Source organism: Lolium perenne, chromosome 4 (assembly GCF_019359855.2).
Source record: "Lolium perenne isolate Kyuss_39 chromosome 4, Kyuss_2.0, whole genome shotgun sequence".
NCBI lineage: Eukaryota > Viridiplantae > Streptophyta > Magnoliopsida > Poales > Poaceae > Lolium > Lolium perenne.
Genome location: NC_067247.2, coordinates 263,921,997 through 263,931,084, shown reverse-complemented (window position 1 = coordinate 263,931,084; position 9,088 = coordinate 263,921,997).

The window sequence follows — 9,088 nt, the reverse complement described above, 5'->3', positions numbered from 1 at the left end:
GAAGACTTCATGAAGAAGGAGTACCCAGATCTCTTTAGTACCTAACTTTCTTTTTTATCTCGGGACGAGATCTTTTGTAAGGGGGAAGGGTTTGTAACACCCCAAATTTCCATGAAAAAGAAAGTTAGAGAATTCCAGAAATACAAAATTTTCAAACCAACAAAAACTTTTCTTTTGCATATAGTACCATGCATAGGACTTGTGCATTTGAGTGATATGCCATGATGATTGTTATTACTTGTATTTGTTATGCTCTAACACCCTAGAGTGATCATGTGAAGATCACCAACCAAATAAATCAAAGTGGAAGAAATTCCCATAATTGAAAAACCCTAAAAACCCTCACATATGCCCTATGGCATTTTTATAAATTTTGACCCTAGACCTATTTGGTCTTCACCATTAGTTGAATAATGTTATTAAACACTTATTACAACTTTTGGAACCAAGGTTTCACTTTTCAAATAAATTTCAAACACAATTTCCACTCACATGTGATGATGACCAAATCTGCCAATTTTAGTCTGATCACCACTTTGAGCCCCTGCAATTCAATTTTCTCAAACCAATTCTTGCTAACTCTTTGCACCATTTCAAAGTCAACATCAAGGTGAACAACTTTGATGAAGACCACCCTGCCAAATTCATCTTTGATCACTAGCTATCCTCATCCAAAGTTGCAACTTTATATTAAGATCAACAATCTCCACTTAGCCATTTTGGCCAAAATTTGAAATCTAATTTTTCCACCACTACGTCCATTCATCTCTGGTCAATTACAACTTATCTCAACACTCACTTTTCAAAAAGGTTCACCATTTGAATTATTTCCATTTTGGATATTTTTGTATTTTCCAAAATTGAACACTATTCCTACACTATAGCAAATAGTGATCTACTCAAACTAACCTACTCTAACCAACCCCAAATGGTCCCCTGGTCCCCTCTCTCACTAACCTCAACATAGAAACCCTAGGGAGGGAGAGAGAACAAACATGGCATGGCCATGCCGGCCACATGCCGGCCATGCCGCACCACCTCCTCTCTCCTTCATCGCCGACCCTGGCCACCATGTCCCTGCACTCCACCTCACTCTACTGGATCGCCTAGCATCGGCCGTTGTCGAGGAGGAACACAGCACAGGCCAGACAAGCACGCGTCCATGGCGCCCTGGACGCCGCTCGCGTCGCGCGTGTGCACGCCGCGGGCATACACTGGACACGCGCCGCGCCGTCACCACAAGCACGCCCTGGCCCCGCTTGCAACACGTTGAGCATCACCGTGACACCGCAACGCTCCCAGACACGCCCTCGACCACGACCCGCCACCGCCGTCGCCGGAGAAGAGAACCCTGGTCCGCCGCGGACGCGACGGACACGGAAGCAATGCGACCAATTTAGCCACCGCCCGACCCCGCTGTCGCCGCCAATAGCATCGCCAGGAGCCGTAGAACACTGCCACCACCTCGCCTAGCTCGATCGCTTGCCGGAGAAGCCGCGCCATGGTCGACTTCTTCACGGCCAAGCCGCACCCTTGGCCATCTATAAATACCGCGTTCCCTGGACGAAGTTGAGCACACCATCTCGTTCACCACCCTCCACTGCTTCTCCTCCACCAAACCACTCGCTCGATTGTCGCCGGAGCTGCTTCAATTTGAAGATCGGAGCCCGCTAGTACCGCACCTCGCCGCCGTCGATTGGAGCCGATCCAGGAGACGCCGCCGGTGCCAGGAGCTCCGCCGTCGTCCACATCGACATCACGCACACTGCCAGCCACCGCGGGAGCCCTGGTTAGCTCTCCCACCCCCTAGGCTCGCCGCCCGAACCTCTGCTTCTCGCCGGAGAAGACGACGACCGTGCGCCGTTGGATTGCCTTCTAATCCAACGCGCCACGTCGCTCGTACCGTTTCGGGTTTTAAACGCCGCTGACATGCGGGACCCCCCCTGTCAGGCAGCCCACGCGGGCACAGACGCGTGGTGGGCTGAGGTGGGCCGTTTTATTTCAAATCGGCCCAGCTTCGTTTTCCCGCCGGCCTGTTTAATTCAAATTCGTTTTAAACATTTTCCAAACATTTTCAATACTGCCCAAACTTTGAAATTAAATAGTTTCCAATTGGCTAAACCAAATTTAGTGAATTTGATATTGTTGGAAAGCCACTGAAATTCTCTATCCAATGCCACTGGCCTCAGGGTCAAATTCTTTGTAGAATTAATGTGACAAAAATAACAAGCCAGGGACTTTTCCCTATTCAAATAATTCTTAAAAATCAACCAAAATAGATATTAAGTTAATTCCAACTCTAATAGCTCACTTTTGACTTACACTAATTGTTTATGCAATAAAATGGTGTGGTCACTTTGCATGATCATGCCATGGTTTAATGAATGGATATTTTGACTAGTTTAACTAGTTGATATTATCCAAAACTATTAAAGTTAAATTGTGTGAAGTCTTACACTTCATTTAAACTTGTCTCACATGAATTCATGGGATGTTTGGACCCCTGGTTCCAAACCCTCTTATATGAATTTCTTGAGATTTAAATCAAATATAGTGTTATTTAAATGGCATGAGGTGTTCCACCTCATTTAAATCATTCTCCCAAATGATGATGATGATGAACATTTGATCTAGGTCAAGATGAGTTCATCCATGATTGTTGGAGAAATTAAATCTTAAGAAGATTTCAATGAGAGGAAATTATTTCTCAAGAACCCTATGGAAACTATCATTTACATATAGAATACAAATCCTATTTAAATCCCACAACCCATGCACCCTAGTTTATTTATGTGTGTGCATAGAGTAGTTTGTGTGTTTATTTGTGATGTGTGGAATAGCCATGGAATTAGTGAGTAATTATACTCGTATTCAAATTTAGACGGTAGCACCGGAGAGTACGCCGAAGAAGAAGGTTGCTACCAGGAGGAGGAAGAGGAACAGTTTGAGAACTACCAAGGCAAGCTAAATTACTATGCAAGCTTTTATTCTTGCCAAGTGCAAAGCCCCTTGGGGCAAGGCACCATGTCTTACCTTTTCTTATGTGAACCCATCCCAAGTTTTACTTGTTTTCCAAATGATTTTCCTTTTATAGTTAACTTTGGTCAAAATACAAGTGGTTTTTAGAGTAGGGAGTTAGCCTTTCCAAGCAAAGCAAGGTAGCACCTCTCATGAATTAGAGCTAGTGCTAATGAACTAACCTTAACTACTCTAGATGAGGACTTTGTGATGTTGAAAGGATTTTTAAACCTTGGAATGAAGATGCATTCCATTGAATGAGTTTTGAAGGTGAATATGACCAAGAGAAGATGGTGATTTTTGATAAAACATGATGTGGGTTTGAATGCGATACCTTTCCAATTCTCAAGTACCCCCACAATACCTGATTATGGGTAGGGCTTAACTGGAAGTTTATGCGTCTTAGTATGGGTTCCCTCTAAACAAGCGTCATCGGGGTTATGCCGAAAGCTGCCTCTACCACAAAAGAAACGATACGATATGATGCGAAAGGAGGTGAATGTCCGGCCCAAGCCTGTGCGGTTCCCGGGTTGACGGTTGGTCTTCACCGGGAGGCCAAGCTCATGGGGAGAGGTGCTCATACTAGGGTTCGTAAGTGAAAGGTTATGGTTGATGATCCGCGCATCAGTGTTACGATTATTCGGGAAATCCCGACGGATGAAATCAAATGTTGTGGCACAAGAGTGCAACCTCTGCAGAGTGTAAACCTATTCGAATAGCCGCGTCCACGGTTACGGACGGTTGGAAAGGCCATACAGTTTCCGATGTCATATCTTTGAAAATGATGTTGAAAGGTGATGGTGAATTGACGTGTGGTGAATTGAATTGAAATCACCACTTGAATGGTGGGAATGACACTAATGTTCCCCCTTGGGTTAGTTAGCACTTGAATAAGTTTTTCTCAAAACTTTATGAACCAAAACTAGCTTTATGCAAATAAACTAGAGCTTAGCAAACCCTACTAGAATGTCTAGCACTTTTTCTTGAATTAGTTTGCGAGTACTCAACGTACTCACGGCTTTGTCCCTGGCTATTCAAATGGCCAGAGTATGAAGATGAACAAGGAGATGACCAGCAGGACGCCTACGACAACTAAGCGCCTTCCGACGTCAAGCGTTGGCCTGTGGACTAGAGAGTCCTTGTATCTTACGCTTCCGCTATGTTGAACTATGAACTTGTGTTTGTTCGTTGATCAATAGATCAACTATTCGTGTAATATGGATCATGTGATTCCAATTTGTAAGACTTATGGGTTGTAATGAATGATGACTGTGATACTTAACTATTATGCCTCGCAACAACAATATTCCTGGGATTGCGATGTATGACATAATAGGCATTCGGACTTAAAAATCCGGGTGTTGACACAAATCCCCTCGGATAATTCAGTATATCCATCCCTTCGTGTACAGCAAGGAACTGTTGCACATTGCCGTAGAAAAAGCTATCTTCACTTGGTGGCATCAAACTAAGTGTTTGAACCTTAATACATATGATCAAGTTATCATCATGCTTGAACATGATTCGATCGGAACCCAACAAGTACGTATCAACTGGATTACTGCATCTAACAAGCAGTTGAGAATTGTTGGATGTGTTGATCATGTATCTTATTGGAGCAGTGAAAAGTGACTGCACTGAGTGTATTGCGTTGAACAAACTCTCAGTTCGAAAACAGAAACGAACACACACAAGCATCACATCATTCACTGCACCAGGTTCCAGCCCGAGGTACTCCAAAACAAAACGTGAAACAATGGGCCTCCTAGTCTCCTCACGTGCCATAATGTGATTTCTGTCCAAACAAATATTCACATGTGTTACATGCATTCGATGATAAACTCATTAGACTATATTCCATCACGTTTATTTTTATTTATACCGTAAAAACCAAACAATAAACTTTAAGTTTATCAGTGCATGCATAGTGCATTTTACTTGCAAAGCAGAGTCAGAAAAGAAAAAACAAACTAAATGCATACAGCCACCCAAATACCATAAATGCAACAAAACACAAGTACAGAAAACAACACAATGACAAAAATGGTACACAAAGCTAGCATATTTTATACCAATAATAGACAGATCTGTACTGAACATGTTTCCAAAACATATATGTCTGCACATCAGGAGCATGCATCATACTAAAAAATACAACCATGTGCACAAACAACAGCATCTACTATTTCTAAGTTTCAGATGAGGTTTTCGTACCAGATCTCTCAACTGCAGCAACCTATCGTACCAGATATCTCAACATCCATATGTCAACAAACTACCAATGAAATACGACAGCGAAAAAATATGAACAAAACATCAATATTAGGTGGACGAAAAAATCAAAATCAATGGTCAGATCTGTCTATTCAAGCAGTTGAAGGTTAATGAATTTTTTACCAGGAGAAAAAATGCCACCGGTAGAGTAATGAGGGTCTCCGAGGACCCTGGAAGCGAGGAATGAGGGTCTCCGAGGTCTCTGACCACGAAGAATCCTCCCGGCGACGAACCACCGAAGCAAATATCTTCCTCCTCCACCGCCACCAGGCGAACTCGTTTACCTTGCAAAATGTCTCCCACACTACAGTTTGAATAGGGGGAAGAGGGTCCCGGGTCTTATCCAGAACAGAGAGGGAGTGGGTGGTGAGACACGTGCTCCCGCGCAACGCTTACACCTGTGACATAAATGAGAACACTTGGCCACACACATTAATGATTTAAGTTCAGAGATTTGAGACTTTACCATTCCAATCTCGAGGCAGATCCAACGGCACAATAGCATATCCTAGCAACGTGTCTCCGACATGCCACCGGGTACTGCCAAGTGCCAACGCGTACCCTAACAGCGGCACCATGGCAACCGCAGTATCGTAACATCGCTTCCTGCCACGTGCCACCGGGTAGACACGCAGCTTGGTTGAACTCTCATCATCATGCTGTACTCGTGTTCGTGCTGCATCTGTACGCGTGTATGTACCACCACTGTACTACATACTCTCAGCAACAGTACACTATACCATGGAGAAAAACCACAGATTTGCCCCAAGAACCGACCAGTCCATGACGCACCGTTCCTCCTCAATGGCGACTCCCAGTGACTACGGCGATGGGTTAGATGGTGGAAGACGTGGCGGGCATTGCGACGAATATGGTGATAACGTCTCGGAGTCCTTCGACAACTCAAACACAGTCGAGGGCGACGTGTCGCTGTTCCCGGCGGCTGCGTCGCCATTGACGAAAGTTTGGAAGGAGCGCCCGGCTGATAGCCATCGGTGGACCTCATCACTCGGCGGCGTCGAGTAAGCTTGCTTCCCTCCTCTGTAATTTTTGCGGCACCGCAACACAGGAAAATCTAGGGTTTGGCAATATACAGAATTTCGATTTGATTTTCCTGTGGTTTTTTCGTAGCCTGGAGGATGAAGTGTGGGATGTTAGGTTTCACCTAGATGGAAAAGATAATTTGGAGAGGAAACTAGGCAAATCTTACATTACCTATACCAATATGCTAGCAATGTTAGAGATACGGGGATATGGCCAAGGTTACAGCATGTACTATGTAAAACAATAGGGAGCAGGCATAGAAGGGATGGCACTCATCAACAACATGATTGACGTTGAAGAAATGCTTGAACTGTATAAGGATGCCGGATGTGTCTCCATTTCTGTAACCAAGGGTGAATCAGGTCTGCCTGCAGATATAAACAGGAAACAATGTGAAGAACGAATTCCTATATCTGAAATAGGAGTGCCTGTTGTTTATTCAGTAGACATGCAAGGTGTGCTGACTACAAAATACCACTTAGTACATGATATTCCTATATCTGTAATGTATGAGGATTGGCTGTCGATTGAAAAAAGCCAGGTTCCAGTGATTGCAAAAGGTTCAGATGATGATATGTACTCTAGCACCACCGGGTCACAAAGTTTTCAGACTCCACCGAAGGATTCAGAGTACAATTATGCAGATGTTGAGCATATTGATAACTTAGACAAAAAGAAGAGGAAGCTTGATTCTCCATCTGAAACCACGCCAACAAAGAGACCAAAACATACTGCAAGAGATCACCGCGAGCCTGTGGCACATTATAGACCAAAGAAGTTCAAACACCAATGCAAAGCAAAAAGACTGTACAACCACCTAGTGACATCAAACAAATTTGCATCGTAAATACTTTATCATGCACTGCATAATGTTCATATCTTCAACTTGTTAATTTTAACCTTTTGGATTTCCTTGCAGAACTGAGGTATTCAATGCACCAATTATGCACAGTGCTATTCCTGACTTCAATGTACCAAACGATGGGGCTGACATTGGAAGACAATTTAGTAGTGGTCAGTTACTGGATGGTACTACATTGGACTACATCATTGCCGAGATGAGGAGTACCTCCGATTTGTACGCTACAGGAGAATGAGTGTTGTTAAGCCCAGGATTTATCATGGTATGCATTGTAGTCAACAATATATGTTGCAGTATAACAGTGATTATATTGTACACTAACTACTGATATAATATATGTTTGCAACGAATGATGCAGCATGTTCTCCAGGTGGGTATTTGGAATCAGACACAAGAACAAATAGAAGAAGCCTCCCAAAAAAGGGATCAAACATTTAACTACACAAAAGATTTCGATCTGCAAACTGCACTGGACACTTTCCCTACATATGTTGACAAAGAAAAGAGCCTTCTTGACGCAAAACTTGTAAGCTCCCTACTTCTAAAGGTGCAATGCAATTACAGCATACAGAACTACATTTTTCATCTTGCTCCTATATGTCCAATCTCCAAACAGATATTGATGCCGTACTTCAAAAATTATCACTATACTTTGTATGTGATGAACAAATACAAAAAAGAGTTCGAAATATTGGACTCTAGAAACTATGCTGACACAAAGGGATGTAGTCCACTGTATACAAGGAGCACATACCATACGGAATGCGATATCATAGTAAGTATAAAATAATTTTCCATGCTTTCAAAATAATAATATATGTTGTTGTGGATCATTAGTTTGGAATCATTTATTCCCTGATTCCTACAGATGGCAAGGATGGAACTTCTGCTCAAAACAGTATATGGTTTAGACGCATACAATGCAAGTAATCAACCAAAAAGATGGGTTTCCCTTGCAAACAAGCCAATATATATCAGGTGCCCACACCAAGGAGTAAATCAGTGCGCATTTTATTGTCTGATGGGTGCGTACCTATACGATGGAAATGTTCTGTTGGGTAAAAGTGAAGGATATCAGCCAATTCTAAATGATCATGTAAGTGTTAGTGAACTACACATTGTTAGTAAGATACATTATTTATAAGATATGCAGTAACTACTATTGTCTTCATCCATTGCAACCCTTTATAAACAACATTAAAGCTGAGTATTTGTATATCTTAATATTCACCGTGCACAACAAGGCCAAATTGCCAGAAGAAATCCTAGCATTAAAACCTTCATGCTCATTTTATGACTGGAGAAATCATAGTAAGAATGTTTATATGTTCAATACTGTTTTTTCGTAAAACAATTAAATCTCTCATATATTTATTAACTTGTTATTCACTGTTGCCTACTATATTTTGAAGCACATCCCCTATGGTGAATGGTGGAGCACTACACATGAATCGTATGTGTCGGTTCATTTCCTCGAATACCTTTTGATGCTATTTTGGTGGCAAAAACTTGAATACATTGTGATGGTCTTAGATCTTAGTACTTGTGTTGGACCTTCATCGTGTACTGTATACCTATATCGTGTAGAACTTTGTATACACTATAATCCAGTTTTTTTATGCATTTTACAAGCAACTACTTGTGTTGAACTTGCCCTTTTATCTGGTGTTTACTGATGAGTCGCGTACTAGTGAATATGCTGCAATATGTACTTTTATATCAGTACTTATGTATCCCAGAGCACCGAAAACTTCAGAAAACATGAATAAACACTATGTACTCCTGTTGATGACTAATATGTACTCGTGCATCGTTGACAACTGTACTCGACCCTTCTAGCACCTGTCCCTTCCCAGAGAAAACAAAACTTGCAGAAATCATATAGAAACA